The 26,408-nt window shown below is 43.5% G+C and overlaps 37 non-coding genes across 37 annotated transcripts; 9 read left to right on the top strand and 28 right to left on the bottom strand.

Moving 5' to 3' along the window:
- Positions 1–279: 279 nt before the first annotated feature.
- trnav-aac (transfer RNA valine (anticodon AAC)) lies at positions 280–352 on the bottom strand. The gene has a single exon. It is a non-coding gene; the product is annotated as a tRNA-Val (tRNA).
- Positions 353–1,273: 921 nt separating this feature from the next.
- trnav-cac (transfer RNA valine (anticodon CAC)) lies at positions 1,274–1,346 on the bottom strand. The gene has a single exon. It is a non-coding gene; the product is annotated as a tRNA-Val (tRNA).
- A 1,755-nt stretch (positions 1,347–3,101) lies between these two features.
- Positions 3,102–3,174, bottom strand: trnav-aac (transfer RNA valine (anticodon AAC)). Its single transcript has one exon. It is a non-coding gene; the product is annotated as a tRNA-Val (tRNA).
- A 921-nt stretch (positions 3,175–4,095) lies between these two features.
- On the bottom strand, positions 4,096–4,168 carry trnav-cac (transfer RNA valine (anticodon CAC)). The gene has a single exon. It is a non-coding gene; the product is annotated as a tRNA-Val (tRNA).
- Positions 4,169–6,502: 2,334 nt separating this feature from the next.
- Positions 6,503–6,575, bottom strand: trnal-caa (transfer RNA leucine (anticodon CAA)). Its single transcript has one exon. It is a non-coding gene; the product is annotated as a tRNA-Leu (tRNA).
- Positions 6,576–8,004: 1,429 nt separating this feature from the next.
- trnav-aac (transfer RNA valine (anticodon AAC)) lies at positions 8,005–8,077 on the bottom strand. Its single transcript has one exon. It is a non-coding gene; the product is annotated as a tRNA-Val (tRNA).
- Positions 8,078–8,173: 96 nt separating this feature from the next.
- Positions 8,174–8,245, top strand: trnad-guc (transfer RNA aspartic acid (anticodon GUC)). Its single transcript has one exon. It is a non-coding gene; the product is annotated as a tRNA-Asp (tRNA).
- A 233-nt stretch (positions 8,246–8,478) lies between these two features.
- Positions 8,479–8,550, top strand: trnad-guc (transfer RNA aspartic acid (anticodon GUC)). The gene has a single exon. It is a non-coding gene; the product is annotated as a tRNA-Asp (tRNA).
- Positions 8,551–8,918: 368 nt separating this feature from the next.
- trnav-aac (transfer RNA valine (anticodon AAC)) lies at positions 8,919–8,991 on the bottom strand. Its single transcript has one exon. It is a non-coding gene; the product is annotated as a tRNA-Val (tRNA).
- Positions 8,992–9,472: 481 nt separating this feature from the next.
- On the top strand, positions 9,473–9,544 carry trnad-guc (transfer RNA aspartic acid (anticodon GUC)). Its single transcript has one exon. It is a non-coding gene; the product is annotated as a tRNA-Asp (tRNA).
- A 64-nt stretch (positions 9,545–9,608) lies between these two features.
- trnav-aac (transfer RNA valine (anticodon AAC)) lies at positions 9,609–9,681 on the bottom strand. Its single transcript has one exon. It is a non-coding gene; the product is annotated as a tRNA-Val (tRNA).
- A 390-nt stretch (positions 9,682–10,071) lies between these two features.
- Positions 10,072–10,144, bottom strand: trnav-cac (transfer RNA valine (anticodon CAC)). The gene has a single exon. It is a non-coding gene; the product is annotated as a tRNA-Val (tRNA).
- A 231-nt stretch (positions 10,145–10,375) lies between these two features.
- On the bottom strand, positions 10,376–10,448 carry trnav-aac (transfer RNA valine (anticodon AAC)). The gene has a single exon. It is a non-coding gene; the product is annotated as a tRNA-Val (tRNA).
- Positions 10,449–10,857: 409 nt separating this feature from the next.
- trnav-aac (transfer RNA valine (anticodon AAC)) lies at positions 10,858–10,930 on the bottom strand. The gene has a single exon. It is a non-coding gene; the product is annotated as a tRNA-Val (tRNA).
- A 794-nt stretch (positions 10,931–11,724) lies between these two features.
- On the bottom strand, positions 11,725–11,797 carry trnav-cac (transfer RNA valine (anticodon CAC)). Its single transcript has one exon. It is a non-coding gene; the product is annotated as a tRNA-Val (tRNA).
- A 401-nt stretch (positions 11,798–12,198) lies between these two features.
- On the top strand, positions 12,199–12,270 carry trnad-guc (transfer RNA aspartic acid (anticodon GUC)). Its single transcript has one exon. It is a non-coding gene; the product is annotated as a tRNA-Asp (tRNA).
- A 673-nt stretch (positions 12,271–12,943) lies between these two features.
- On the bottom strand, positions 12,944–13,016 carry trnav-aac (transfer RNA valine (anticodon AAC)). Its single transcript has one exon. It is a non-coding gene; the product is annotated as a tRNA-Val (tRNA).
- A 481-nt stretch (positions 13,017–13,497) lies between these two features.
- trnad-guc (transfer RNA aspartic acid (anticodon GUC)) lies at positions 13,498–13,569 on the top strand. The gene has a single exon. It is a non-coding gene; the product is annotated as a tRNA-Asp (tRNA).
- Positions 13,570–13,633: 64 nt separating this feature from the next.
- trnav-aac (transfer RNA valine (anticodon AAC)) lies at positions 13,634–13,706 on the bottom strand. The gene has a single exon. It is a non-coding gene; the product is annotated as a tRNA-Val (tRNA).
- A 694-nt stretch (positions 13,707–14,400) lies between these two features.
- trnav-aac (transfer RNA valine (anticodon AAC)) lies at positions 14,401–14,473 on the bottom strand. The gene has a single exon. It is a non-coding gene; the product is annotated as a tRNA-Val (tRNA).
- Positions 14,474–15,267: 794 nt separating this feature from the next.
- trnav-cac (transfer RNA valine (anticodon CAC)) lies at positions 15,268–15,340 on the bottom strand. Its single transcript has one exon. It is a non-coding gene; the product is annotated as a tRNA-Val (tRNA).
- Positions 15,341–15,741: 401 nt separating this feature from the next.
- Positions 15,742–15,813, top strand: trnad-guc (transfer RNA aspartic acid (anticodon GUC)). Its single transcript has one exon. It is a non-coding gene; the product is annotated as a tRNA-Asp (tRNA).
- A 674-nt stretch (positions 15,814–16,487) lies between these two features.
- Positions 16,488–16,560, bottom strand: trnav-cac (transfer RNA valine (anticodon CAC)). The gene has a single exon. It is a non-coding gene; the product is annotated as a tRNA-Val (tRNA).
- A 96-nt stretch (positions 16,561–16,656) lies between these two features.
- Positions 16,657–16,728, top strand: trnad-guc (transfer RNA aspartic acid (anticodon GUC)). Its single transcript has one exon. It is a non-coding gene; the product is annotated as a tRNA-Asp (tRNA).
- A 64-nt stretch (positions 16,729–16,792) lies between these two features.
- Positions 16,793–16,865, bottom strand: trnav-aac (transfer RNA valine (anticodon AAC)). Its single transcript has one exon. It is a non-coding gene; the product is annotated as a tRNA-Val (tRNA).
- Positions 16,866–17,255: 390 nt separating this feature from the next.
- On the bottom strand, positions 17,256–17,328 carry trnav-cac (transfer RNA valine (anticodon CAC)). The gene has a single exon. It is a non-coding gene; the product is annotated as a tRNA-Val (tRNA).
- A 231-nt stretch (positions 17,329–17,559) lies between these two features.
- On the bottom strand, positions 17,560–17,632 carry trnav-aac (transfer RNA valine (anticodon AAC)). The gene has a single exon. It is a non-coding gene; the product is annotated as a tRNA-Val (tRNA).
- A 1,225-nt stretch (positions 17,633–18,857) lies between these two features.
- trnav-cac (transfer RNA valine (anticodon CAC)) lies at positions 18,858–18,930 on the bottom strand. Its single transcript has one exon. It is a non-coding gene; the product is annotated as a tRNA-Val (tRNA).
- A 232-nt stretch (positions 18,931–19,162) lies between these two features.
- On the bottom strand, positions 19,163–19,235 carry trnav-aac (transfer RNA valine (anticodon AAC)). Its single transcript has one exon. It is a non-coding gene; the product is annotated as a tRNA-Val (tRNA).
- Positions 19,236–20,923: 1,688 nt separating this feature from the next.
- On the bottom strand, positions 20,924–20,996 carry trnav-cac (transfer RNA valine (anticodon CAC)). The gene has a single exon. It is a non-coding gene; the product is annotated as a tRNA-Val (tRNA).
- Positions 20,997–21,092: 96 nt separating this feature from the next.
- On the top strand, positions 21,093–21,164 carry trnad-guc (transfer RNA aspartic acid (anticodon GUC)). Its single transcript has one exon. It is a non-coding gene; the product is annotated as a tRNA-Asp (tRNA).
- A 64-nt stretch (positions 21,165–21,228) lies between these two features.
- trnav-aac (transfer RNA valine (anticodon AAC)) lies at positions 21,229–21,301 on the bottom strand. Its single transcript has one exon. It is a non-coding gene; the product is annotated as a tRNA-Val (tRNA).
- Positions 21,302–21,690: 389 nt separating this feature from the next.
- Positions 21,691–21,763, bottom strand: trnav-cac (transfer RNA valine (anticodon CAC)). Its single transcript has one exon. It is a non-coding gene; the product is annotated as a tRNA-Val (tRNA).
- A 2,791-nt stretch (positions 21,764–24,554) lies between these two features.
- On the bottom strand, positions 24,555–24,627 carry trnav-cac (transfer RNA valine (anticodon CAC)). The gene has a single exon. It is a non-coding gene; the product is annotated as a tRNA-Val (tRNA).
- An 840-nt stretch (positions 24,628–25,467) lies between these two features.
- On the bottom strand, positions 25,468–25,540 carry trnav-cac (transfer RNA valine (anticodon CAC)). Its single transcript has one exon. It is a non-coding gene; the product is annotated as a tRNA-Val (tRNA).
- A 95-nt stretch (positions 25,541–25,635) lies between these two features.
- trnad-guc (transfer RNA aspartic acid (anticodon GUC)) lies at positions 25,636–25,707 on the top strand. The gene has a single exon. It is a non-coding gene; the product is annotated as a tRNA-Asp (tRNA).
- Positions 25,708–25,771: 64 nt separating this feature from the next.
- trnav-aac (transfer RNA valine (anticodon AAC)) lies at positions 25,772–25,844 on the bottom strand. The gene has a single exon. It is a non-coding gene; the product is annotated as a tRNA-Val (tRNA).
- Positions 25,845–26,408: the final 564 nt, after the last annotated feature.

Genomic DNA, 26,408 nt, shown 5'->3' with positions numbered 1-26,408 from the left:
GACCTTTCATGTGTGAGACGAACGTGATAACCACTACACTATGGAAACAGATGACACAGGACTGTTTCATATGAAGAATTTCATGCCAGCTAACTGATAGCATGGCCTGTGTTCTGGCAGTTAAAGCTTCTTGAAAGACTCCATTCCTCGTTAGTATCGTGGACAGTAACTCCGACTGTCACGCAGAAGCACAGGGTTAGATTCCCTGACAGGGAGTCGCTCTTATTTAAATGATTTTGTTGGTGCAGTTTTTTCAGCAAATCAGAAAGGAGTAAGGTTTGTTTCCACCCAGTTTCGAACTGGGGACCTCTCGTGTGTTAGACGAACGTGATAACCACTACACTATGGAAACAGATGTCACAGCACTGTTTCATATGAAGAATGTCATGCTGACGGGGAATTACTCAATGATTTTGTTGGTGCAGTTTTTTCAGCAAATCAAAAAGGAGTAAGGTTTGTTTCCACCTAGTTTCGAACTAAGTGATAGCATGGCTGGTGTTTTGGCACGTAGAGCTTGAAAGACTGTGTTCCTCGGTAGTATAGTGGACAGTATCTCCGCCTGTCACGCAGAAGCCCAGGGTTAGATTCCCTGACAGAGAGTTGCTCTAATTTAAATGATTTTGGTGATGCAGTTTATTACAGCAAATCAAAAAGGAGTAGGGATTGTTTCCATCCAGTTTCGAACTGGGGACCTTTCGTGTGTTAGACGAACGTGATAACCACTACACTATTGAAACAGATGACACAGGACTGTTTCATATGAAGGATGTCATTCCAGCTAACTGATAGCATGGCCGGTGTTTTGGCAGTTAAAGGTTCTTGAAAGACTCCATTCCTCGTTAGTATAGTGGACAGTTTCTCCGCCTGTCACGCGGAAGACCAGGGTTAGATTCCTTGACAGAGAGTTGCTCTAATTTAAATGATTTTGGTGATGCAGTTTATTACAGCAAATCAAAAAGGAGTATGGATTATTTCCACCCAGTTTTGAACAGGGGACCTTTCGTGTGTGAGATGAACGTGATAACCACTACACTATGGAAACAGATGACACAGGACTGTTTCATATGAAGAATTTCATGCCAGCTAACTGATAGCATGGCCTGTGTTTTGGCAGTTAAAGCTTCTTGAAAGAATCCATTCCTCGTTAGTATAGTGGACAGTAACTCCACCTGTCACGCAGAAGCCCAGGGTTAGATTCCCTGACGGGGAGTAGCTCTTATTTAAATGATTTTGTTGGTGCAGTTTTTTCAGCAAATCAGAAAGGAGTAAGGTTTGTTTCCACCCAGTTTCGAACTGGGGACCTTTCGTGTGTGAGACGAACGTGATAACCACTACACTATGGAAACAGATGACACTGTACTGTTTCATATGAAGAATTTCATGCCAGCTAACTGATAGCATGGCTTGTGTTTTGGCTCGTAGAGCTTCTTGAAAGACTGTGTTCCTTGTTAGTATAGTGGACAGTATCTCCGCCTGTCACGCGGAAGACCAGGGTTCGATTCCCTGACGGGGAGTAGCTCTCATTTAAATGATTTTGGTGATGCAATTTATTACAGCAAATCAAAAAGGAGTCAGGATTTTTTCCACCAAGTTTCGAACAGGGGACCTTTCGTGTGTGAGACGAACGTGATAACCACTACACTATGGAAACAGATGACACAGGACTGTTTCATATGAAGAATTTCATGCCAGCTAACTGATAGCATGGCCTGTGTTTTGGCAGTTAAAGCTTCTTGAAAGACTCCATTTCTCGTTAGTATAGTAGACAGTATCTCCGCCTGTCACGCGGAAGACCAGGGTTCGATTCCCTGACGGGGAGTAGCTCTCATTTAAATGATTTTGGTGATGCAATTTATTACAGCAAATCAAAAAGGAGTCAGGATTTTTTCCACCAAGTTTCGAACAGGGGACCTTTCGTGTGTGAGACGAACGTGATAACCACTACACTATGGAAACAGATGACACAGGACTGTTTTAATATGAAGAATTTCATGCCAGCTAACTGATAGCATGGCTTGTGTTTTGGCTCGTAGAGCTTCTTGAACGACCGTGTTCCTCGTTAGTATAGTGGACAGTATCTCCGCCCGTCACGCGGAAGACCTGGGTTCGATTCCCTGACGGGGAGTAGCTCCAGTTGAAATGGTTTTTGTGATGCAGTTTATTACAGCAAATCAAAAAGGAGTAGGGTTTGTTTCCACCCAGTTTCTAATTGGGGACCTTTCGTGTGTGAGACGAACGTGATAACCACTACACTATGGAAACAGATGACACAGGACTGTTTCATATGAAGAATTTCATGCCAGCTAACTGATAGCATGGCCTGTGTTTTGGCAGTTAAAGCTTCTTGAAAGACTCCATTCCTCGTTAGTATAGTGGACAGTATCTCCGCCTGTCACGCGAAAGACCAGGGTTCAATTCCCTGACGGGGAGTAGCTCTCATTTAAATGATTTTGGTGATGCAATTTATTACAGCAAATCAAAAAGGAGTCAGGATTTTTTCCACCAAGTTTCGAACAGGGGACCTTTCGTGTGTGAGACGAACGTGATAACCACTACACTATGGAAACAGATGACACAGGACTGTTTCATATGAAGAATTTCATGCCAGCTAACTGACAGCATGGCTGGTGTTTTGGCACATAGAGCTTATTGAAAGACTGTGATCCTCGTTAGTATAGTGGACAGTATCTCCGCCTGTCACGCGGAAGACCGCGTTCAATTCCCTGACGGGCAGTAGCTCTAATTTAAATGGTTTTGGTGATGCAGTTTATTACAGCAAATCAAAAAGGAGTATGGATTGTTTCCACCCAGTTTCGAACAGGGGACCTTTCGTGTGTGAGATAAACGTGATAACCACTACACTATGGAAACAGATGACACAGGACTGTTTCATATGAAGAATTTCATGCCAGCTAACTGATAGCATGGCCTGTGTTCTGGCAGTTAAAGCTTCTTGAAAGACTCCATTCCTCGTTAGTATCGTGGACAGTAACTCCGCCTGTCACGCAGAAGCCCAGGGTTAGATTCCCTGACAGGGAGTAGCTCTTATTTAAATGATTTTGTTGGTGCAGTTTTTTCAGCAATCAGAAAAGAGTAAGGTTTGTTTCCACCCAGTTTCGAACTGGGGACCTCTCGTGTGTTAGACGAACGTGATAACCACTACACTATGGAAACAGATGTCACAGCACTGTTTCATATGAAGAATGTCATGCTGACGGGGAATTACTCAATGATTTTGTTGGTGCAGTTTTTTCAGCAAATCAAAAAGGAGTAAGGTTTGTTTCCACCTAGTTTCGAACTAAGTGATAGCATGGCTGGTGTTTTGGCACGTAGAGCTTGAAAGACTGTGTTCCTCGGTAGTATAGTGGACAGTATCTCCGCCTGTCACGCAGAAGCCCAGGGTTAGATTCCCTGACAGAGAGTTGCTCTAATTTAAATGATTTTGGTGATGCAGTTTATTACAGCAAATCAAAAAGGAGTAGGGATTGTTTCCATCCAGTTTCGAACTGGGGACCTTTCGTGTGTTAGACGAACGTGATAACCACTACACTATTGAAACAGATGACACAGGACTGTTTCATATGAAGGATGTCATTCCAGCTAACTGATAGCATGGCCGGTGTTTTGGCAGTTAAAGGTTCTTGAAAGACTCCATTCCTCGTTAGTATAGTGGACAGTTTCTCCGCCTGTCACGCGGAAGACCAGGGTTAGATTCCTTGACAGAGAGTTGCTCTAATTTAAATGATTTTGGTGATGCAGTTTATTACAGCAAATCAAAAAGGAGTATGGATTATTTCCACCCAGTTTTGAACAGGGGACCTTTCGTGTGTGAGATGAACGTGATAACCACTACACTATGGAAACAGATGACACAGGACTGTTTCATATGAAGAATTTCATGCCAGCTAACTGATAGCATGGCCTGTGTTTTGGCAGTTAAAGCTTCTTGAAAGAATCCATTCCTCGTTAGTATAGTGGACAGTAACTCCACCTGTCACGCAGAAGCCCAGGGTTAGATTCCCTGACGGGGAGTAGCTCTTATTTAAATGATTTTGTTGGTGCAGTTTTTTCAGCAAATCAGAAAGGAGTAAGGTTTGTTTCCACCCAGTTTCGAACTGGGGACCTTTCGTGTGTGAGACGAACGTGATAACCACTACACTATGGAAACAGATGACACTGTACTGTTTCATATGAAGAATTTCATGCCAGCTAACTGATAGCATGGCTTGTGTTTTGGCTCGTAGAGCTTCTTGAAAGACTGTGTTCCTTGTTAGTATAGTGGACAGTATCTCCGCCTGTCACGCGGAAGACCAGGGTTCGATTCCCTGACGGGGAGTAGCTCTCATTTAAATGATTTTGGTGATGCAATTTATTACAGCAAATCAAAAAGGAGTCAGGATTTTTTCCACCAAGTTTCGAACAGGGGACCTTTCGTGTGTGAGACGAACGTGATAACCACTACACTATGGAAACAGATGACACAGGACTGTTTCATATGAAGAATTTCATGCCAGCTAACTGATAGCATGGCCTGTGTTTTGGCAGTTAAAGCTTCTTGAAAGACTCCATTTCTCGTTAGTATAGTAGACAGTATCTCCGCCTGTCACGCGGAAGACCAGGGTTCGATTCCCTGACGGGGAGTAGCTCTCATTTAAATGATTTTGGTGATGCAATTTATTACAGCAAATCAAAAAGGAGTCAGGATTTTTTCCACCAAGTTTCGAACAGGGGACCTTTCGTGTGTGAGACGAACGTGATAACCACTACACTATGGAAACAGATGACACAAGACTGTTTTAATATGAAGAATTTCATGCCAGCTAACTGATAGCATGGCTTGTGTTTTGGCTCGTAGAGCTTCTTGAACGACCGTGTTCCTCGTTAGTATAGTGGACAGTATCTCCGCCCGTCACGCGGAAGACCTGGGTTCGATTCCCTGACGGGGAGTAGCTCTAATTGAAATGGTTTTTGTGATGCAGTTTATTACAGCAAATCAAAAAGGAGTAGGGTTTGTTTCCACCCAGTTTCTAATTGGGGACCTTTCGTGTGTGAGACGAACGTGATAACCACTACACTATGGAAACAGATGACACAGGACTGTTTCATATGAAGAATTTCATGCCAGCTAACTGATAGCATGGCCTGTGTTTTGGCAGTTAAAGCTTCTTGAAAGACTCCATTCCTCGTTAGTATAGTGGACAGTATCTCCGCCTGTCACGCGAAAGACCAGGGTTCAATTCCCTGACGGGGAGTAGCTCTCATTTAAATGATTTTGGTGATGCAATTTATTACAGCAAATCAAAAAGGAGTCAGGATTTTTTCCACCAAGTTTCGAACAGGGGACCTTTCGTGTGTGAGACGAACGTGATAACCACTACACTATGGAAACAGATGACACAGGACTGTTTCATATGAAGAATTTCATGCCAGCTAACTGACAGCATGGCTGGTGTTTTGGCACATAGAGCTTATTGAAAGACTGTGATCCTCGTTAGTATAGTGGACAGTATCTCCGCCTGTCACGCGGAAGACCGCGTTCAATTCCCTGACGGGCAGTAGCTCTAATTTAAATGGTTTTGGTGATGCAGTTTATTACAGCAAATCAAAAAGGAGTATGGATTGTTTCCACCCAGTTTTGAACTGGGGACCTTTCGTGTGTGAGACTAACATGATAACCACTACACTATGGAAACAGATGACACAGGACTGTTTCATATGAAGGATGTCATGCCATCTAAGTGATAGCATGGCTGGTGTTTTGGCACGTAGAGCTTGAAAGACTGTGTTCCTCGGTAGTATAGTGGACAGTATCTCCGCCTGTCACGCAGAAGCCCAGGGTTAGATTCCCTGACAGAGAGTTGCTCTAATTTAAATGATTTTGGTGATGCAGTTTATTACAGCAAATCAAAAAGGAGTAGGGATTGTTTCCATCCAGTTTCGAACTGGGGACCTTTCGTGTGTGAGACAAACGTTATAACCACTACACTATGGAAAGAGATGACACAGGACTGTTTTAATATGAAGAATATCATGCCACCTAACTGATAGCATGGCCTGTGTTTTGGCAGTTAAAGCTTCTTGAAAGACTCAATTCCTTGTTAGTATAGTGGACAGTATCTCCACCTGTCACACGGAAGACCAGGGTGAGATTCCCTGACAGAGAGTTGCTCTAATTTAAATGATTTTGGTGATGCAGTTTATTACAGCAAATAAAACAGGAGTCGGCATTGTTTCCACGCAGTTCCGAACTGGGGACCCTTCGTGTGTTAGACGAACATGATAAAAACTACACTATGGAAACAGATGACACAGGACTGTTTCATATGAAGAATTTCATATCATCTAACTGATAGCTCAAGACTCAATTCCTCGTTAGTGTATTGGACAGTTTCTCCGCCTGTCACGCGGAAGACCAAGGTTAGATTCCCTGACAGAGAGTTGCTCTAATTTAAATGATTTTGGTGATGCAGTGTATTCCAGCAAATCAAAAAGAAGTAGGGATTGTTTCCTACCCAGTTTCGAACTGGGACCTTTCGTGTTTGAGACGAACGTGATAACCACTACACTATGGAAACAGGTGACACAGGACTGTTTCATATGAAGAATTTAATGCCATCTAACTGATAGCATGGCTGGTGTTTTGGCACATAGAGCTTATCGAAAGACTGTGATCCTCGTTAGTATAGTGGTCAGTATCTCCGCCTGTCACGCGGAAGACCAGCGTTCAATTCCCTGACGGGGAGTAGCTCTAATTTAAATGGTTTTGGTGATGCAGTTTATTACAGCAAACCAGAAAGGAGTAGGGATTGTTTCCACCTAGTTTCGAACATGGGACCTTTCGTGTGTGAGACGAACGTGATAACCACTACACTATGGAAAAAGGTGACACAGGACTGTTTCATATGAAGAATTTCATGCCAGCTAACTGATAGCATGGCCTGTGTTTTGGCAGTTAAAGCTTCTTGAAAGACTCCATTCCTCGTTAGTATAGTGGACAGTAACTCCGCCTGTCACGCAGAAGCCCAGGGTTAGATTCCCTGACAGAGAGTTGCTCTAATTTAAATGATTTTGGTGATGCAGTTTATTACAGCAAATCAAAAAGGAGTAGGGATTGTTTCCACCCAGTTTCGAACAGGGGACCTTTCGTGTGTGAGACGAACGTGATAACCACTACACTATGGAAACAGGTGACACAGGACTGTTTCATATGAAGAATTTCATGCCATCTAACTGGTAGCATGGCTGGTGTTTTGGCACATAGAGCTTATTGAAAGACTCTGATCCTCGTTAGTATAGTGGACAGTATCTCCGCCTGTCACGCGGAAGACCAGCGTTCGATTTACTGACGGGGAGTAGGTCTAATTTAAATGGTTTTTGTGATGCAGTTTATTACAGCAAATCAAAAAGGAGTCGGGATTGTCGTTTTCTCTCGTGTGTGAGACGAACGTGATAACCACTACACTATGGAAACAGGTGACACAGGACTGTTTCATATGAAGAATTTCATGCCATCTAACTGATAGCATGGCTGGTGTTTCGGCACGTAGAGCTTGAAAGACTGTGTTCCTCTGTAGTATAGTGTACAGTAACTCCGCCTGTCACGCGGAAGACCAGGGTTAGATTCCCTGACAGAGAGTTGCTCTAATTTAAATGATTTTGGTGATGCAGTTTATTACAGCAAATCAAAAAGGAGTAAGCATTGTTTCCACCCAGTTTCGAACTAGTGACCTTTCGTGTGTTAGTCGAACGTGATAACCACTACACTATGTAAACAGATGACACAGGACAGTTTCATAGGAAGGATTTCATGCCAGCTAACTGATAGCATAGCCGCTGTTTTGGCAGTTAAAGCTTCTTGAAAGACTCCATTCCTCGTTAGTATCGTGGACAGTAACTCCGCCTGTCACGCAGAAGCCCAGGGTTAGATTCCCTGACAGGGAGTAGCTCTTATTTAAATGATGTTGTTGGTGCAGTTTTTTCAGCAAATCAGAAAGGAGTAAGGTTTGTTTCCACCCAGTTTCGAACTGGGGACCTCTCGTGTGTTAGACGAACGTGATAACCACTACACTATGGAAACAGATGACACAGGACTGTTTCATATGAAGAATTTCATGCCAGCTAACTGATAGCATTGCATGTGTTTTGGCTCGTAGAGCTTCTTGAAAGACTGTGTTCCTCGTTAGTATAGTGGACAGTATCTCCGCCTGTCACGCGGAAGACCAGGGTTCGATTCCCTGACGGGGAGTAGCTCTCATTTAAATGATTTTGGTGATGCAATTTCTTACAGCAAATCAAAAAGGAGTCAGGATTTTTTCCACCAAGTTTTGAACAGGGGACCTTTCGTGTGTGAGACGAACGTGATAACCACTACACTATGGAAGCAGATGACACAGGACTGTTTCATATGAAGAATTTCATGCCAGCTAACTGATAGCATGGCCTGTGTTTTGGCAGTTAAAGCTTCTTGAAAGACTCCATTCCTCGTTAGTATAGTGGACAGTATCTCCGCCTGTCACGCGGAAGACCAGGGTTCGATTCCCTGACGGGGAGTAGCTCTCATTTAAATGATTTTGGTGATGCAATTTATTACAGCAAATCAAAAAGGAGTCAGGACTTTTTCCACCAAGTTTCGAACAGGGGACCTTTCGTGTGTGAGACGAACGTGATAACAACTACACTATGGAAACAGATGACACAGGACTGTTTCATATGAAGAATTTCATGCCAGCTAACTGATAGCATGGCCTGTGTTTTGGCAGTTAAAGCTTCTTGAAAGACTCCATTCCTCGTTATTATAGTGGACAGTAACTCCGCCTGTCACGCAGAAGCCCAGGGTTAGATTCCCTGACGGGGAGTAGCTCTTATTTAAATGATTTTGTTGGTGCAGTTTTTTCAGCAAATCAGAAAGGAGAAAGGTTTGTTTCCACCCAGTTTCGAACTGGGGACCTCTCGTGTGTTAGACGAACGTGATAACCACTACACTATGGAAACAGATGTCACAGCACTGTTTCATATGAAGAATGTCATGCTGACGGGGAATTACTCAATGATTTTGTTGGTGCAGTTTTTTCAGCAAATCAAAAAGGAGTAAGGTTTGTTTCCACCTAGTTTCGAACTAAGTGATAGCATGGCTGGTGTTTTGGCACGTAGAGCTTGAAAGACTGCGTTCCTCGGTAGTATAGTGGACAGTATCTCCGCCTGTCACGCAGAAGCCCAGGGTTAGATTCCCTGACAGAGAGTTGCTCTAATTTAAATGATTTTGGTGATGCGGTTTATTACAGCAAATCAAAAAGGAGTAGGGATTGTTTCCATCCAGTTTCGAACTGGGGACCTTTCGTGTGTGAGACGAACGTGATAACAACTACACTATGGAAACAGATATCACAACACTGTTTCATATGAAGAATTTCATGCCAGCTAACTGATAGCATGGCTTGTGTTTTGGCTCGTAGAGCTTCATGATAGACCGTGTTCCTCGTTAGTATAGTGGACAGTATCTCCGCTTGTCACGCGGAAGACCAGGGTTCGATTCCCTGACGGGGAGTAGCTCTAATTTAAATGGTTTTTGTGATGCAGTTTATTACAGCAAATCAAAAAGGAGTAGGGTTTGTTTCCACCCAGTTTCGAACTGGGGACCTTTCGTGTGTTAGACGAACGTGATAACCACTACACTATGGAAACACATGACACAGGCCTGTTTCATATGAAGAATTTCATGCCAGCTAACTGATAGCATGGCTTGTGTTTTGGCACGTAGAGCTTCTTGAAAGACAGTGTTCCTCGTTAGTATAGTGGACAGTATCTCCGCCTGTCACGTGGAAGACCAGGGTTCGATTCCCTGACGGGGAGTAGCTCTTATCTAAATTATTTTGGTGATGCAGTTTATTACAGCAAATCAAAAAGGAGTCAGGGTTGTTTTTTCCTCTCGTGTGTGAGACGAACGTGATAACCACTACACTATGGAAACAGATGACACAGGACTGTTTCATATGAAGAATGTCATGCTGACGGGGAATTACTCAATGATTCTGTTGGTGCAGTTTTTTCAGCAAATCAAAAAGGAGTAAGGTTTGTTTCCACCCAGTTTCGAACTGGGGACCTTTCGTGTGTGAGACGAACGTGATAACCACTACACTATGGAAACAGATGACACAGGACTGTTTCATATGAAGAATTTCATGCCAGCTAACTGATAGCATGGCCGGTGTTCTGGCAGTTAAAGCTTCTTGAAAGACTCCATTCCTCGTTAGTATCGTGGACAGTAACTCCGCCTGTCACGCAGAAGCACAGGGTTAGATTCCCTGACAGGGAGTCGCTCTTATTTAAATGATTTTGTTGGTGCAGTTTTTTCAGCAAATCAGAAAGGAGTAAGGTTTGTTTCCACCCAGTTTCGAACTGGGGACCTCTCGTGTGTTAGACGAACGTGATAACCACTACACTATGGAAACAGATGTCACAGCACTGTTTCATATGAAGAATGTCATGCTGACGGGGAATTACTCAATGATTTTGTTGGTGCAGTTTTTTCAGCAAATCAAAAAGGAGTAAGGTTTGTTTCCACCTAGTTTCGAACTAGGGAACCTTTCGTGTGTTAGACGAACGTGAAAACCACTACACTATGGAAACAGATGACACAGGACTGTTTCATATGAAGAATTTCATGCCAGCTAACTGATAGCATGGCCTGTGTTTTGGCAGTTAAAGCTTCTTGAAAGACTCCATTCCTCGTTAGTATAGTGGACAGTATCTCCGCCTGTCACGCAGAAGCCCAGGGTTAGATTCCCTGACGGGGAGTAGCTCTTATTTAAATGATTTTGTTGGTGCAGTTTTTTCAGCAAATCAGAAAGGAGTAAGGTTTGTTTCCACCCAGTTTCGAACTGGGGACCTCTCGTGTGTTAGACGAACGTGATAACCACTACACTATGGAAACAGATGTCACAGCACTGTTTCATATGAAGAATGTCATGCTGACGGGGAATTACTCAATGATTTTGTTGGTGCAGTTTTTTCAGCAAATCAAAAAGGAGTAAGGTTTGTTTCCACCTAGTTTTGAACTAAGTGATAGCATGGCTGGTGTTTTGGCACGTAGAGCTTGAAAGACTGCGTTCCTCGGTAGTATAGTGGACAGTATCTCCGCCTGTCACGCAGAAGCCCAGGGTTAGATTCCCTGACAGAGAGTTGCTCTAATTTAAATGATTTTGGTGATGCAGTTTATTACAGCAAATCAAAAAGGAGTAGGGATTGTTTCCATCCAGTTTCGAACTGGGGACCTTTCGTGTGTGAGACAAACGTGATAACCACTACACTATGGAAACAGATATCACAGCACTGTTTCATATGAAGAATGTCATGCTGACGGGGAATTACTCAATGATTTTGTTGGTGCAGTTTTTTCAGCAAATCAAAAAGGAGTAAGGTTTGTTTCCACCTAGTTTCGAACTGGGGACCGTTCGTGTGTTAGACGAACGTGATAACCACTACACTATGGAAACAGATGACACAGGACTGTTTTAATATGAAGAATTTCATGCCAGCAAACTGATAGCATGGCCTGTGTTTTGGCAGTTAAAGCTTCTTGAACGACTCCACTCCTCGTTAGTATAGTGGACAGTATCTCCGCCTGTCACGCAGATGCCCAGGGTTAGATTCCCTGACGGGGAGTAGCTCTTACTTAAATGATTTTGTTGGTGCAGTTTTTTCAGCAAATCAAAAAGGAGTAAGGTTTGTTTCCACCCAGTTTCGAACTGGGGACCTTTCGTGTGTGAAACGAACGTGATAACCACTACACTATGGAAACAGATGACACAGGACCGTTTCATATGAAGAATTTCATGCCAGCTAACTGATAGCATGGCTTGTGTTTTGGCTCGTAGAGCTTCTTGAAAGACCGTGTTCCTCGTTAGTATAGTGGACAGTATCTCCGCCCGTCACGCGGAAGACCTGGGTTCGATTCCCTGACGGGGAGTAGCTATAATTGAAATGGTTTTTGTGATGCAGTTTATTACAGCAAATCAAAAAGGAGTAGGGTTTGTTTCCACCCAGTTTCAAATTGGGGACCTTTCGTGTGTGAGACGAACGTGATAACCACGACACTATGGAAACAGATGACACAGGACTGTTTCATATGAAGAATTTCATGCCAGCTAACTGATAGCATGGCCTGTGTTTTGGCAGTTAAAGCTTCTTGAAAGACTCCATTCCTCGTTAGTATAGTGGACAGTATCTCCGCCTGTCACGCGGAAGACCAGGGTTCGATTCCCTGACGGGGAGTAGCTCTCATTTAAATGATTTTGGTGATGCAATTTATTACAGCAAATCAAAAAGGAGTCAGGATTTTTTCCACCAAGTTTCGAACAGGGGACATTTCGTGTGTGAGACGAACGTGATAACCACTACACTATGGAAACAGATGACACTGGACTGTTTCATATGAAGAATTTCATGCCAGCTAACTGATAGCATGGCTTGTGTTTTGGCTCGTAGAGCTTCTTGAAAGACCGTGTTCCTCGTTAGTATAGTGGACATAATCTCCGCCTGTCACGCGGAAGACCAGGGTTCGATTCCCTGACGGGGAGTAGCTCTCATTTAAATGATTTTGGTGATGCAATTTATTACAGCAAATCAAAAAGGAGTCAGGACTTTTTCCACCAAGTTTCGAACAGGGGACCTTTCGTGTGTGAGACGAACGTGATAACAACTACACTATGGAAACAGATGACACAGGACTGTTTCATATGAAGAATTTCATGCCAGCTAACTGATAGCATGGCCTGTGTTTTGGCAGTTAAAGCTTCTTGAAAGACTCCATTCCTCGTTATTATAGTGGACAGTAACTCCGCCTGTCACGCAGAAGCCCAGGATTAGATTCCCTGACGGGGAGTAGCTCTTATTTAAATGATTTTGTTGGTGCAGTTTTTTCAGCAAATCAGAAAGGAGAAAGGTTTGTTTCCACCCAGTTTCGAACTGGGGACCTCTCGTGTGTTAGACGAACGTGATAACCACTACACTATGGAAACAGATGTCACAGCACTGTTTCATATGAAGAATGTCATGCTGACGGGGAATTACTCAATGATTTTGTTGGTGCAGTTTTTTCAGCAAATCAAAAAGGAGTAAGGTTTGTTTCCACCTAGTTTCGAACTAAGTGATAGCATGGCTGGTGTTTTGGCACGTAGAGCTTGAAAGACTGCGTTCCTCGGTAGTATAGTGGACAGTATCTCCGCCTGTCACGCAGAAGCCCAGGGTTAGATTCCCTGACAGAGAGTTGCTCTAATTTAAATGATTTTGGTGATGCGGTTTATTACAGCAAATCAAAAAGGAGTAGGGATTGTTTCCATCCAGTTTCGAACTGGGGACCTTTCGTGTGTGAGACGAACGTGATAACAACTACACTATGGAAACAGATATCACAGCACTGTTTCATATGAAGAATTTCATGCCAGCTAACTGATAGCATGGCTTGTGTTTTGGCTCGTAGAGCTTCATGATAGACCGTGTTCCTCGTTAGTATAGTGGACAGTATCTCCGCTTGTCACGCGGAAGACCAGGGTTCGATTCCCTGACGGGGAGTAGCTCTAATTTAAATGGTTTTTGTGATGCAGTTTATTACAGCAAATCAAAAAGGAGTAGGGTTTGTTTCCACCCAGTTTCGAACTGGGGACCTTTCGTGTGTTAGACGAACGTGATAACCACTACACTATGGAAACACATGACACAGGCCTGTTTCATATGAAGAATTTCATGCCAGCTAACTGATAGCATGGCTTGTGTTTTGGCACGTAGAGCTTCTTGAAAGACAGTGTTCCTCGTTAGTATAGTGGACAGTATCTCCGCCTGTCTCGTGGAAGACCAGGGTTCGATTCCCTGACGGGGAGTAGCTCTTATCTAAATTATTTTGGTGATGCAGTTTATTACAGCAAATCAAAAAGGAGTCAGGGTTGTTTTTTCCTCTCGTGTGTGAGACGAACGTGATAACCACTACACTATGGAAACAGATGACACAGGACTGTTTCATATGAAGAATGTCATGCTGACGGGGAATTACTCAATGATTCTGTTGGTGCAGTTTTTTCAGCAAATCAAAAAGGAGTAAGGTTTGTTTCCACCCAGTTTCGAACTGGGGACCTTTCGTGTGTTAGACGAACGTGAAAACCACTACACTATGGAAACAGATGACACAGGACTGTTTCATATGAAGAATTTCATGCCAGCTAACTGATAGCATGGCCTGTGTTTTGGCAGTTAAAGCTTCTTGAAAGACTCCATTCCTCGTTAGTATAGTGGACAGTATCTCCGCCTGTCACGCAGAAGCCCAGGGTTAGATTCCCTGACGGGGAGTAGCTCTTATTTAAATGATTTTGTTGGTGCAGTTTTTTCAGCAAATCAGAAAGGAGTAAGGTTTGTTTCCACCCAGTTTCGAACTGGGGACCTCTCGTGTGTTAGACGAACGTGATAACCACTACACTATGGAAACAGATGTCACAGCACTGTTTCATATGAAGAATGTCATGCTGACGGGGAATTACTCAATGATTTTGTTGGTGCAGTTTTTTCAGCAAATCAAAAAGGAGTAAGGTTTGTTTCCACCTAGTTTCGAACTAAGTGATAGCATGGCTGGTGTTTTGGCACGTAGAGCTTGAAAGACTGCGTTCCTCGGTAGTATAGTGGACAGTATCTCCGCCTGTCACGCAGAAGCCCAGGGTTAGATTCCCTGACAGAGAGTTGCTCTAATTTAAATGATTTTGGTGATGCAGTTTATTACAGCAAATCAAAAAGGAGTAGGGATTGTTTCCATCCAGTTTCGAACTGGGGACCTTTCGTGTGTGAGACAAACGTGATAACCACTACACTATGGAAACAGATATCACAGCACTGTTTCATATGAAGAATGTCATGCTGACGGGGAATTACTCAATGATTTTGTTGGTGCAGTTTTTTCAGCAAATCAAAAAGGAGTAAGGTTTGTTTCCACCTAGTTTCGAACTGGGGACCGTTCGTGTGTTAGACGAACGTGATAACCACTACACTATGGAAACAGATGACACAGGACTGTTTTAATATGAAGAATTTCATGCCAGCAAACTGATAGCATGGCCTGTGTTTTGGCAGTTAAAGCTTCTTGAACGACTCCACTCCTCGTTAGTATAGTGGACAGTATCTCCGCCTGTCACGCAGATGCCCAGGGTTAGATTCCCTGACGGGGAGTAGCTCTTACTTAAATGATTTTGTTGGTGCAGTTTTTTCAGCAAATCAACAAGGAGTAAGGTTTGTTTCCACCCAGTTTCGAACTGGGGACCTTTCGTGTGTGAAACGAACGTGATAACCACTACACTATGGAAACAGATGACACAGGACCGTTTCATATGAAGAATTTCATGCCAGCTAACTGATAGCATGGCTTGTGTTTTGGCTCGTAGAGCTTCTTGAAAGACCGTGTTCCTCGTTAGTATAGTGGACAGTATCTCCGCCCGTCACGCGGAAGACCTGGGTTCGATTCCCTGACGGGGAGTAGCTATAATTGAAATGGTTTTTGTGATGCAGTTTATTACAGCAAATCAAAAAGGAGTAGGGTTTGTTTCCACCCAGTTTCAAATTGGGGACCTTTCGTGTGTGAGACGAACGTGATAACCACGACACTATGGAAACAGATGACACAGGACTGTTTCATATGAAGAATTTCATGCCAGCTAACTGATAGCATGGCCTGTGTTTTGGCAGTTAAAGCTTCTTGAAAGACTCCATTCCTCGTTAGTATAGTGGACAGTATCTCCGCCTGTCACGCGGAAGACCAGGGTTCGATTCCCTGACGGGGAGTAGCTCTCATTTAAATGATTTTGGTGATGCAATTTATTACAGCAAATCAAAAAGGAGTCAGGATTTTTTCCACCAAGTTTCGAACAGGGGACATTTCGTGTGTGAGACGAACGTGATAACCACTACACTATGGAAACAGATGACACTGGACTGTTTCATATGAAGAATTTCATGCCAGCTAACTGATAGCATGGCTTGTGTTTTGGCTCGTAGAGCTTCTTGAAAGACCGTGTTCCTCGTTAGTATAGTGGACATAATCTCCGCCTGTCACGCGGAAGACCAGGGTTCGATTCCCTGACGGGGAGTAGCTCTCATTTAAATGATTTTGGTGATGCAATTTATTACAGCAAATCAAAAAGGAGTCAGGATTTTTTCCACCAAGTTTCGAACAGGGGACCTTTCGTGTGTGAGACGAACGTGATAACCACTACACTATGGAAACAGATGACACAGGACTGTTTTAATATGAAGAATTTCATGCCAGCTAACTGATAGCATGGCTTGTGTTTTGGCAGTTAAAGCTTCTTGAAAGACTCCATTCCTCGTTATTATAGTGGACAGTAACTCCGCCTGTCACGCAGAAGCCCAGGGTTAGATTCCCTGACGGGGAGTAGCTCTTATTTAAATGATTTTGTTGGTGCAGTTTTTTCAGCAAATCAGAAAGGAGAAAGGTTTGTTTCCACCCAGTTTCGAACTGGGGACCTTTCGTGTGTGAGACGAACGTGATAACCACTACACTATGGAAACAGATGACACAGGACTGTTTCATATGAAGAATTTCATGCCAGCTAACTGATAGCATGGCTTGTGTTTTGGCTCGTAGAGCTTCATGATAGACCGTGTTCCTCGTTAGTATAGTGGACAGTATCTCCGCTTGTCACGCGGAAGACCAGGGTTCGATTCCCTGACGGGGAGTAGCTCTAATTTAAATGGTTTTTGTGATGCAGTTTATTACAGCAAATCAAAAAGGAGTAGGGTTTGTTTCCACCCAGTTTCGAACTGGGGACCTTTCGTGTGTTAGACGAACGTGATAACCACTACACTATGGAAACACATGACACAGGCCTGTTTCATATGAAGAATTTCATGCCAGCTAACTGATAGCATGACTTGTGTTTTGGCACGTAGAGCTTCTTGAAAGACCGTGTTCCTCGTTAGCATAGTGGACAGTATCTCCGCCTGTCACGTGGAAGACCAGGGTTCGATTCCCTGACGGGGAGTAGCTCTTATCTAAATTATTTTGGTGATGCAGTTTATTACAGCAAATCAAAAAGGAGTCAGGGTTGTTTTTTCCTCTCGTGTGTGAGACGAACGTGATAACCACTACACTATGGAAACAGATGAGACAGGACTGTTTCATATGAAGAATGTCATGCTGACGGGGAATTACTCAATGATTCTGTTGGTGCAGTTTTTTCAGCAAATCAAAAAGGAGTAAGGTTTGTTTCCACCCAGTTTCGAACTGGGGACCTTTCGTGTGTGAGACGAACGTGATAACCACTACACTATGGAAACAGATGACACAGGACTGTTTCATATGAAGAATTTCATGCCAGCTAACTGATAGCATGGCCTGTGTTCTGGCAGTTAAAGCTTCTTGAAAGACTCCATTCCTCGTTAGTATCGTGGACAGTAACTCCGCCTGTCACGCAGAAGCACAGGGTTAGATTCCCTGACAGGGAGTCGCTCTTATTTAAATGATTTTGTTGGTGCAGTTTTTTCAGCAAATCAGAAAGGAGTAAGGTTTGTTTCCACCCAGTTTCGAACTGGGGACCTCTCGTGTGTTAGACGAACGTGATAACCACTACACTATGGAAACAGACGTCACAGCACTGTTTCATATGAAGAATGTCATGCTGACGGGGAATTACTCAATGATTTTGTTGGTGCAGTTTTTTCAGCAAATCAAAAAGGAGTAAGGTTTGTTTCCACCTAGTTTCGAACTAAGTGATAGCATGGCTGGTGTTTTGGCACGTAGAGCTTGAAAGACTGCGTTCCTCGGTAGTATAGTGGACAGTATCTCCGCCCGTCACGCGGAAGACCTGGGTTCGATTCCCTGACGGGGAGTAGCTCTAATTGAAATGGTTTTTGTGATGCAGTTTATTACAGCAAATCAAAAAGGAGTAGGGTTTGTTTCCACCCAGTTTCTAATTGGGGACCTTTCGTGTGTGAGACGAACGTGATAACCACTACAATATGGAAACAGATGACACAGGACTGTTTCATATGAAGAATTTCATGCCAGCTAACTGATAGCATGGCCTGTGTTTTGGCAGTTAAAGCTTCTTGAAAGACTCCATTCCTCGTTAGTATAGTGGACAGTATCTCCGCCTGTCAGGCGGAAGACCAGGGTTCGATTCCCTGACGGGGAGTAGCTCTCATTTAAATGATTTTGGTGATGCAATTTATTACAGCAAATCAAAAAGGAGTCAGGATTTTTTCCACCAAGTCTCGAACAGGGGACCTTTCGTGTGTGAGACGAACGTGATAACCACTACACTATGGAAACAGATGACACAGGACTGTTTCATATGAAGAATTTCATGCCAGCTAACTGACAGCATGGCTGGTGTTTTGGCACATAGAGCTTATTGAAAGACTGTGATCCTCGTTAGTATAGTGGACAGTATCTCCGCCTGTCACGCGGAAGACCGCGTTCAATTCCCTGACGGGCAGTAGCTCTAATTTAAATGGTTTTGGTGATGCAGTTTATTACAGCAAATCAAAAAGGAGTATGGATTGTTTCCACGCAGTTTCGAACAGGGGACCTTTCGTGTGTGAGATGAACGTGATAACCACTACACTATGGAAACAGATGACACAGGACTGTTTCATATGAAGAATTTCATGCCAGCTAACTGATAGCATGGCCTGTGTTTTGGCAGTTAAAGCTTCTTGAAAGACTCCATTCCTCGTTATTATAGTGGACAGTAACTCCGCCTGTCACGCAGAAGCCCAGGGTTAGATTCCCTGACGGGGAGTAGCTCTTATTTAAATGATTTTGTTGGTGCAGTTTTTTCAGCAAATCAGAAAGGAGAAAGGTTTGTTTCCACCCAGTTTCGAACTGGGGACCTTTCGTGTGTGAGACGAACGTGATAACCACTACACTATGGAAACAGATGACACAGGACTGTTTCATATGAAGAATTTCATGCCAGCTAACTGATAGCATGGCTTGTGTTTTGGCTCGTAGAGCTTCATGATAGACCGTGTTCCTCGTTAGTATAGTGGACAGTATCTCCGCTTGTCACGCGGAAGACCAGGGTTCGATTCTCTGACGGGGAGTAGCTCTAATTTAAATGGTTTTTGTGATGCAGTTTATTACAGCAAATCAGAAAGGAGTAGGGTTTGTTTCCACCCAGTTTCGAACTGGGGACCTTTCGTGTGTTAGACGAACGTGATAACCACTACACTATGGAAACACATGACACAGGCCTGTTTCATATGAAGAATTTCATGCCAGCTAACTGATAGCATGGCTTGTGTTTTGGCACGTAGAGCTTCTTGAAAGACCGTGTTCCTCGTTAGCATAGTGGACAGTATCTCCGCCTGTCACGTGGAAGACCAGGGTTCGATTCCCTGACGGGGAGTAGCTCTTATCTAAATTATTTTGGTGATGCAGTTTATTACAGCAAATCAAAAAGGAGTCAGGGTTGTTTTTTCCTCTCGTGTGTGAGACGAACGTGATAACCACCGCACTATGGAAACAGATGACACAGGACTGTTTCATATGAAGAATGTCATGCTGACGGGGAATTACTCAATGATTCTGTTGGTGCAGTTTTTTCAGCAAATCAAAAAGGAGTAAGGTTTGTTTCTACCCAGTTTCGAACTGGGGACCTCTCGTGTGTTAGACGAACGTGATAACCACTACACTATGGAAACAGACGTCACAGCACTGTTTCATATGAAGAATGTCATGCTGACGGGGAATTACTCAATGATTTTGTTGGTGCAGTTTTTTCAGCAAATCAAAAAGGAGTAAGGTTTGTTTCCACCTAGTTTCGAACTAAGTGATAGCATGGCTGGTGTTTTGGCACGTAGAGCTTGAAAGACTGCGTTCCTCGGTAGTATAGTGGACAGTATCTCCGCCCGTCACGCGGAAGACCTGGGTTCGATTCCCTGACGGGGAGTAGCTCTAATTGAAATGGTTTTTGTGATGCAGTTTATTACAGCAAATCAAAAAGGAGTAGGGTTTGTTTCCACCCAGTTTCTAATTGGGGACCTTTCGTGTGTGAGACGAACGTGATAACCACTACAATATGGAAACAGATGACACAGGACTGTTTCATATGAAGAATTTCATGCCAGCTAACTGATAGCATGGCCTGTGTTTTGGCAGTTAAAGCTTCTTGAAAGACTCCATTCCTCGTTAGTATAGTGGACAGTATCTCCGCCTGTCAGGCGGAAGACCAGGGTTCGATTCCCTGACGGGGAGTAGCTCTCATTTAAATGATTTTGGTGATGCAATTTATTACAGCAAATCAAAAAGGAGTCAGGATTTTTTCCACCAAGTCTCGAACAGGGGACCTTTCGTGTGTGAGACGAACGTGATAACCACTACACTATGGAAACAGATGACACAGGACTGTTTCATATGAAGAATTTCATGCCAGCTAACTGACAGCATGGCTGGTGTTTTGGCACATAGAGCTTATTGAAAGACTGTGATCCTCGTTAGTATAGTGGACAGTATCTCCGCCTGTCACGCGGAAGACCGCGTTCAATTCCCTGACGGGCAGTAGCTCTAATTTAAATGGTTTTGGTGATGCAGTTTATTACAGCAAATCAAAAAGGAGTATGGATTGTTTCCACGCAGTTTCGAACAGGGGACCTTTCGTGTGTGAGATGAACGTGATAACCACTACACTATGGAAACAGATGACACAGGACTGTTTCATATGAAGAATTTCATGCCAGCTAACTGATAGCATGGCCTGTGTTTTGGCAGTTAAAGCTTCTTGAAAGACTCCATTCCTCGTTATTATAGTGGACAGTAACTCCGCCTGTCACGCAGAAGCCCAGGGTTAGATTCCCTGACGGGGAGTAGCTCTTATTTAAATGATTTTGTTGGTGCAGTTTTTTCAGCAAATCAGAAAGGAGAAAGGTTTGTTTCCACCCAGTTTCGAACTGGGGACCTTTCGTGTGTGAGACGAACGTGATAACCACTACACTATGGAAACAGATGACACAGGACTGTTTCATATGAAGAATTTCATGCCAGCTAACTGATAGCATGGCTTGTGTTTTGGCTCGTAGAGCTTCATGATAGACCGTGTTCCTCGTTAGTATAGTGGACAGTATCTCCGCTTGTCACGCGGAAGACCAGGGTTCGATTCCCTGACGGGGAGTAGCTCTAATTTAAATGGTTTTTGTGATGCAGTTTATTACAGCAAATCAGAAAGGAGTAGGGTTTGTTTCCACCCAGTTTCGAACTGGGGACCTTTCGTGTGTTAGACGAACGTGATAACCACTACACTATGGAAACACATGACACAGGCCTGTTTCATATGAAGAATTTCATGCCAGCTAACTGATAGCATGGCTTGTGTTTTGGCACGTAGAGCTTCTTGAAAGACCGTGTTCCTCGTTAGCATAGTGGACAGTATCTCCGCCTGTCACGTGGAAGACCAGGGTTCGATTCCCTGACGGGGAGTAGCTCTTATCTAAATTATTTTGGTGATGCAGTTTATTACAGCAAATCAAAAAGGAGTCAGGGTTGTTTTTTCCTCTCGTGTGTGAGACGAACGTGATAACCACCGCACTATGGAAACAGATGACACAGGACTGTTTCATATGAAGAATGTCATGCTGACGGGAATTACTCAATGATTCTGTTGGTGCAGTTTTTTCAGCAAATCAAAAAGGAGTAAGGTTTGTTTCCACCCAGTTTCGAACTGGGGACCTTTCGTGTGTGAGACGAACGTGATAACCACTACACTATGGAAACAGATGACACAGGACTGTTTCATATGAAGAATTTCATGCCAGCTAACTGATAGCATGGCCTGTGTTCTGGCAGTTAAAGCTTCTTGAAAGACTCCATTCCTCGTTAGTATCGTGGACAGTAACTCCGCCTGTCACGCAGAAGCAAAGGGTTAGATTCCCTGACAGGGAGTCGCTCTTATTTAAATGATTTTGTTGGTGCAGTTTTTTCAGCAAATCAGAAAGGAGTAAGGTTTGTTTCCACCCAGTTTCAAACTGGGGACCTCTCGTGTGTTAGACGAACGTGATAACCACTACACTATGGAAACAGACGTCACAGCACTGTTTCATATGAAGAATGTCATGCTGACGGGGAATTACTCAATGATTTTGTTGGTGCAGTTTTTTCAGCAAATCAAAAAGGAGTAAGGTTTGTTTCCACCTAGTTTCGAACTAAGTGATAGCATGGCTGGTGTTTTGGCACGTAGAGCTTGAAGACTGCGTTCCTCGGTAGTATAGTGGACAGTATCTCCGCCCGTCACGCGGAAGACCTGGGTTCGATTCCCTGACGGGGAGTAGCTCTAATTGAAATGGTTTTTGTGATGCAGTTTATTACAGCAAATCAAAAAGGAGTAGGGTTTGTTTCCACCCAGTTTCTAATTGGGGACCTTTCGTGTGTGAGACGAACGTGATAACCACTACAATATGGAAACAGATGACACAGGACTGTTTCATATGAAGAATTTCATGCCAGCTAACTGATAGCATGGCCTGTGTTTTGGCAGTTAAAGCTTCTTGAAAGACTCCATTCCTCGTTAGTATAGTGGACAGTATCTCCGCCTGTCAGGCGGAAGACCAGGGTTCGATTCCCTGACGGGGAGTAGCTCTCATTTAAATGATTTTGGTGATGCAATTTATTACAGCAAATCAAAAAGGAGTCAGGATTTTTTCCACCAAGTCTCGAACAGGGGACCTTTCGTGTGTGAGACGAACGTGATAACCACTACACTATGGAAACAGATGACACAGGACTGTTTCATATGAAGAATTTCATGCCAGCTAACTGACAGCATGGCTGGTGTTTTGGCACATAGAGCTTATTGAAAGACTGTGATCCTCGTTAGTATAGTGGACAGTATCTCCGCCTGTCACGCGGAAGACCGCGTTCAATTCCCTGACGGGCAGTAGCTCTAATTTAAATGGTTTTGGTGATGCAGTTTATTACAGCAAATCAAAAAGGAGTATGGATTGTTTCCACGCAGTTTCGAACAGGGGACCTTTCGTGTGTGAGATGAACGTGATAACCACTACACTATGGAAACAGATGACACAGGACTGTTTCATATGAAGAATTTCATGCCAGCTAACTGATAGCATGGCCTGTGTTTTGGCAGTTAAAGCTTCTTGAAAGACTCCATTCCTCGTTAGTATAGTGGACAGTAACTCCACCTGTCACGCAGAAGCCCAGGGTTAGATTCCCTGACGGGGAGTAGCTCTTATTTAAATGATTTTGTTGGTGCAGTTTTTTCAGCAAATCAGAAAGGAGTAAGGTTTGTTTCCACCCAGTTTCGAACTGGGGACCTTTCGTGTGTGAGACGAACGTGATAACAACTACACTATGGAAACAGATGACACTGTACTGTCTCATATGAAGAATTTCATGCCAGCTAACTGATAGCATGGCTTGTGTTTTGGCCTCGTAGAGCTTCTTGAAAGACTGTGTTCCTCGTTAGTATAGTGGACAGTATCTCCGCCTGTCACGCGGAAGACCAGTGTTCGATTCCCTGACGGGGAGTAGCTCTCACTTAAATGATTTTGGTGATGCAATTTATTACAGCATATCAAGAAGGAGTCAGGATTTTTTCCACCAATTCCCTGACAGGGAGTCGCTCTTACTTAAATGATTTTGTTGGTGCAGTTTTTTCAGCAAATCAGAAAGGAGTAAGGTTTGTTTCCACCCAGTTTCGAACTGGGGACCTCTCGTGTGTTAGACAAACGTGATAACCACTACACTATGGAAACAGATGTCACAGCACTGTTTCATATGAAGAATGTCATGCTGACGGGGAATTACTCAATGATTTTGTTGGTGCAGTTTTTTCAGCAAATCAAAAAGGAGTAAGGTTTGTTTCCACCTAGTTTCGAACTAAGTGATAGCATGGCTGGTGTTTTGGCACGTAGAGCTTGAAAGACTGCGTTCCTCGGTAGTATAGTGGACAGTATCTCCGCCTGTCACGCAGAAGCCCAGGGTTAGATTCCCTGACAGAGAGTTGCTCTAATTTAAATGATTTTGGTGATGCAGTTTATTACAGCAAATCAAAAAGGAGTAGGGATTGTTTCCATCCAGTTTCGAACTGGGGACCTTTCGTGTGTGAGACAAACGTGATAACCACTACACTATGGAAACAGATATCACAGCACTGTTTCATATGAAGAATGTCATGCTGACGGGGAATTACTCAATGATTTTGTTGGTGCAGTTTTTTCAGCAAATCAAAAAGGAGTAAGGTTTGTTTCCACCTAGTTTCGAACTGGGGACCGTTCGTGTGTTAGACGAACGTGATAACCACTACACTATGGAAACAGATGACACAGGACTGTTTTAATATGAAGAATTTCATGCCAGCAAACTGATAGCATGGCCTGTGTTTTGGCAGTTAAAGCTTCTTGAACGACTCCACTCCTCGTTAGTATAGTGGACAGTATCTCCGCCTGTCACGCAGATGCCCAGGGTTAGATTCCCTGACGGGGAGTAGCTCTTATTTAAATGATTTTGTTGGTGCAGTTTTTTCAGCAAATCAAAAAGGAGTAAGGTTTGTTTCCACCCAGTTTCGAACTGGGGACCTTTCGTGTGTGAAACGAACGTGATAACCACTACACTATGGAAACAGATGACACAGGACCGTTTCATATGAAGAATTTCATGCCAGCTAACTGATAGCATGGCTTGTGTTTTGGCTCGTAGAGCTTCTTGAAAGACCGTGTTCCTCGTTAGTATAGTGGACAGTATCTCCGCCCGTCACACGGAAGACCTGGGTTCGATTCCCTGACGGGGAGTAGCTATAATTGAAATGGTTTTTGTGATGCAGTTTATTACAGCAAATCAAAAAGGAGTAGTGTTTGTTTCCACCCAGTTTCAAATTGGGGACCTTTCGTGTGTGAGACGAACGTGATAACCACTACACTATGGAAACAGATGACACAGGACTGTTTCATATGAAGAATTTCATGCCAGCTAACTGATAGCATGGCCTGTGTTCTGGCAGTTAAAGCTTCTTGAAAGACTCCATTCCTCGTTAGTATCGTGGACAGTAACTCCGCCTGTCACGCAGAAGCACAGGGTTAGATTCCCTGACAGGGAGTCGCTCTTATTTAAATGATTTTGTTGGTGCAGTTTTTTCAGCAAATCAGAAAGGAGTAAGGTTTGTTTCCACCCAGTTTCGAACTGGGGACCTCTCGTGTGTGAGACGAACGTGATAACAACTACACTATGGAAACAAATGACACAGGACTGTTTCATATGAAGAATTTCATGCCAGCTAACTGATAGCATGGCCTGTGTTTTGGCAGTTAAAGCTTCTTGAAAGATTCCATTCCTCGTTATTATAGTGGACAGTAACTCCGCCTGTCACGCAGAAGCCCAGGGTTAGATTCCCTGACGGGGAGTAGCTCTTATTTAAATGATTTTGTTGGTGCAGTTTTTTCAGCAAATCAGAAAGGAGAAAGGTTTGTTTCCACCCAGTTTCGAACTGGGGACCTTTCGTGTGTGAGACGAACGTGATAACCACTACACTATGGAAACAGATGACACAGACTGTTTCATATGAAGAATTTTATGCCAGCTAACTGATAGCATTGCTTGTGTTTTGGCTCGTAGAGCTTCATGATAGACCGTGTTCCTCGTTAGTATAGTGGACAGTATCTCCGCTTGTCACGCGGAAGACCAGGGTTCGATTCCCTGACGGGGAGTAGCTCAAATTTAAATGGTTTTTGTGATGCAGTTTATTACAGTTTATCAAAAAGGAGTAGGGTTTGTTTCCACCCAGTTTCGAACTGGGGACCTTTCGTGTGTTAGACGAACGTGATAACCACTACACTATGGAAACACATGACACAGGCCTGTTTCATATGAAGAATTTCATGCCAGCTAACTGATAGCATGGCTTGTGTTTTGGCACGTAGAGCTTCTTGAAAGACCGTGTTGCTCGTTAGTATAGTGGACAGTATCTCCGCCTGTCACGTGGAAGACCAGGGTTCGATTCCCTGACGGGGAGTAGCTCTTATCTGAATTATTTTGGTGATGCAGTTTATTGCAGCAAATCAAAAAGGAGTCAGGGTTGTTTTTTCCTCTCGTGTGTGAGACGAACGTGATAACCACTACACTATGGAAACAGATGACACAGGACTGTTTCATATGAAGAATGTCATGCTGACGGGGAATTACTCAATGATTCTGTTGGTGCAGTTTTTTCAGCAAATCAAAAAGGAGTAAGGTTTGTTTCCACCCAGTTTCGAACTGGGGACCTTTCGTGTGTTAGACGAACGTGAAAACCACTACACTATGGAAACAGATGACACAGGACTGTTTCATATGAAGAATTTCATGCCAGCTAACTGATAGCATGGCCTGTGTTTTGGCAGTTAAAGCTTCTTGAAAGACTCCATTCCTC

This window comes from Hippocampus zosterae, chromosome 14 (genome assembly GCF_025434085.1).
Source record: "Hippocampus zosterae strain Florida chromosome 14, ASM2543408v3, whole genome shotgun sequence".
In the NCBI taxonomy this organism is placed as follows: domain Eukaryota; kingdom Metazoa; phylum Chordata; class Actinopteri; order Syngnathiformes; family Syngnathidae; genus Hippocampus; species Hippocampus zosterae.
Note: the sequence above shows the minus strand (reverse complement) of the source record. Positions and strands in the feature narration are given on the sequence as shown.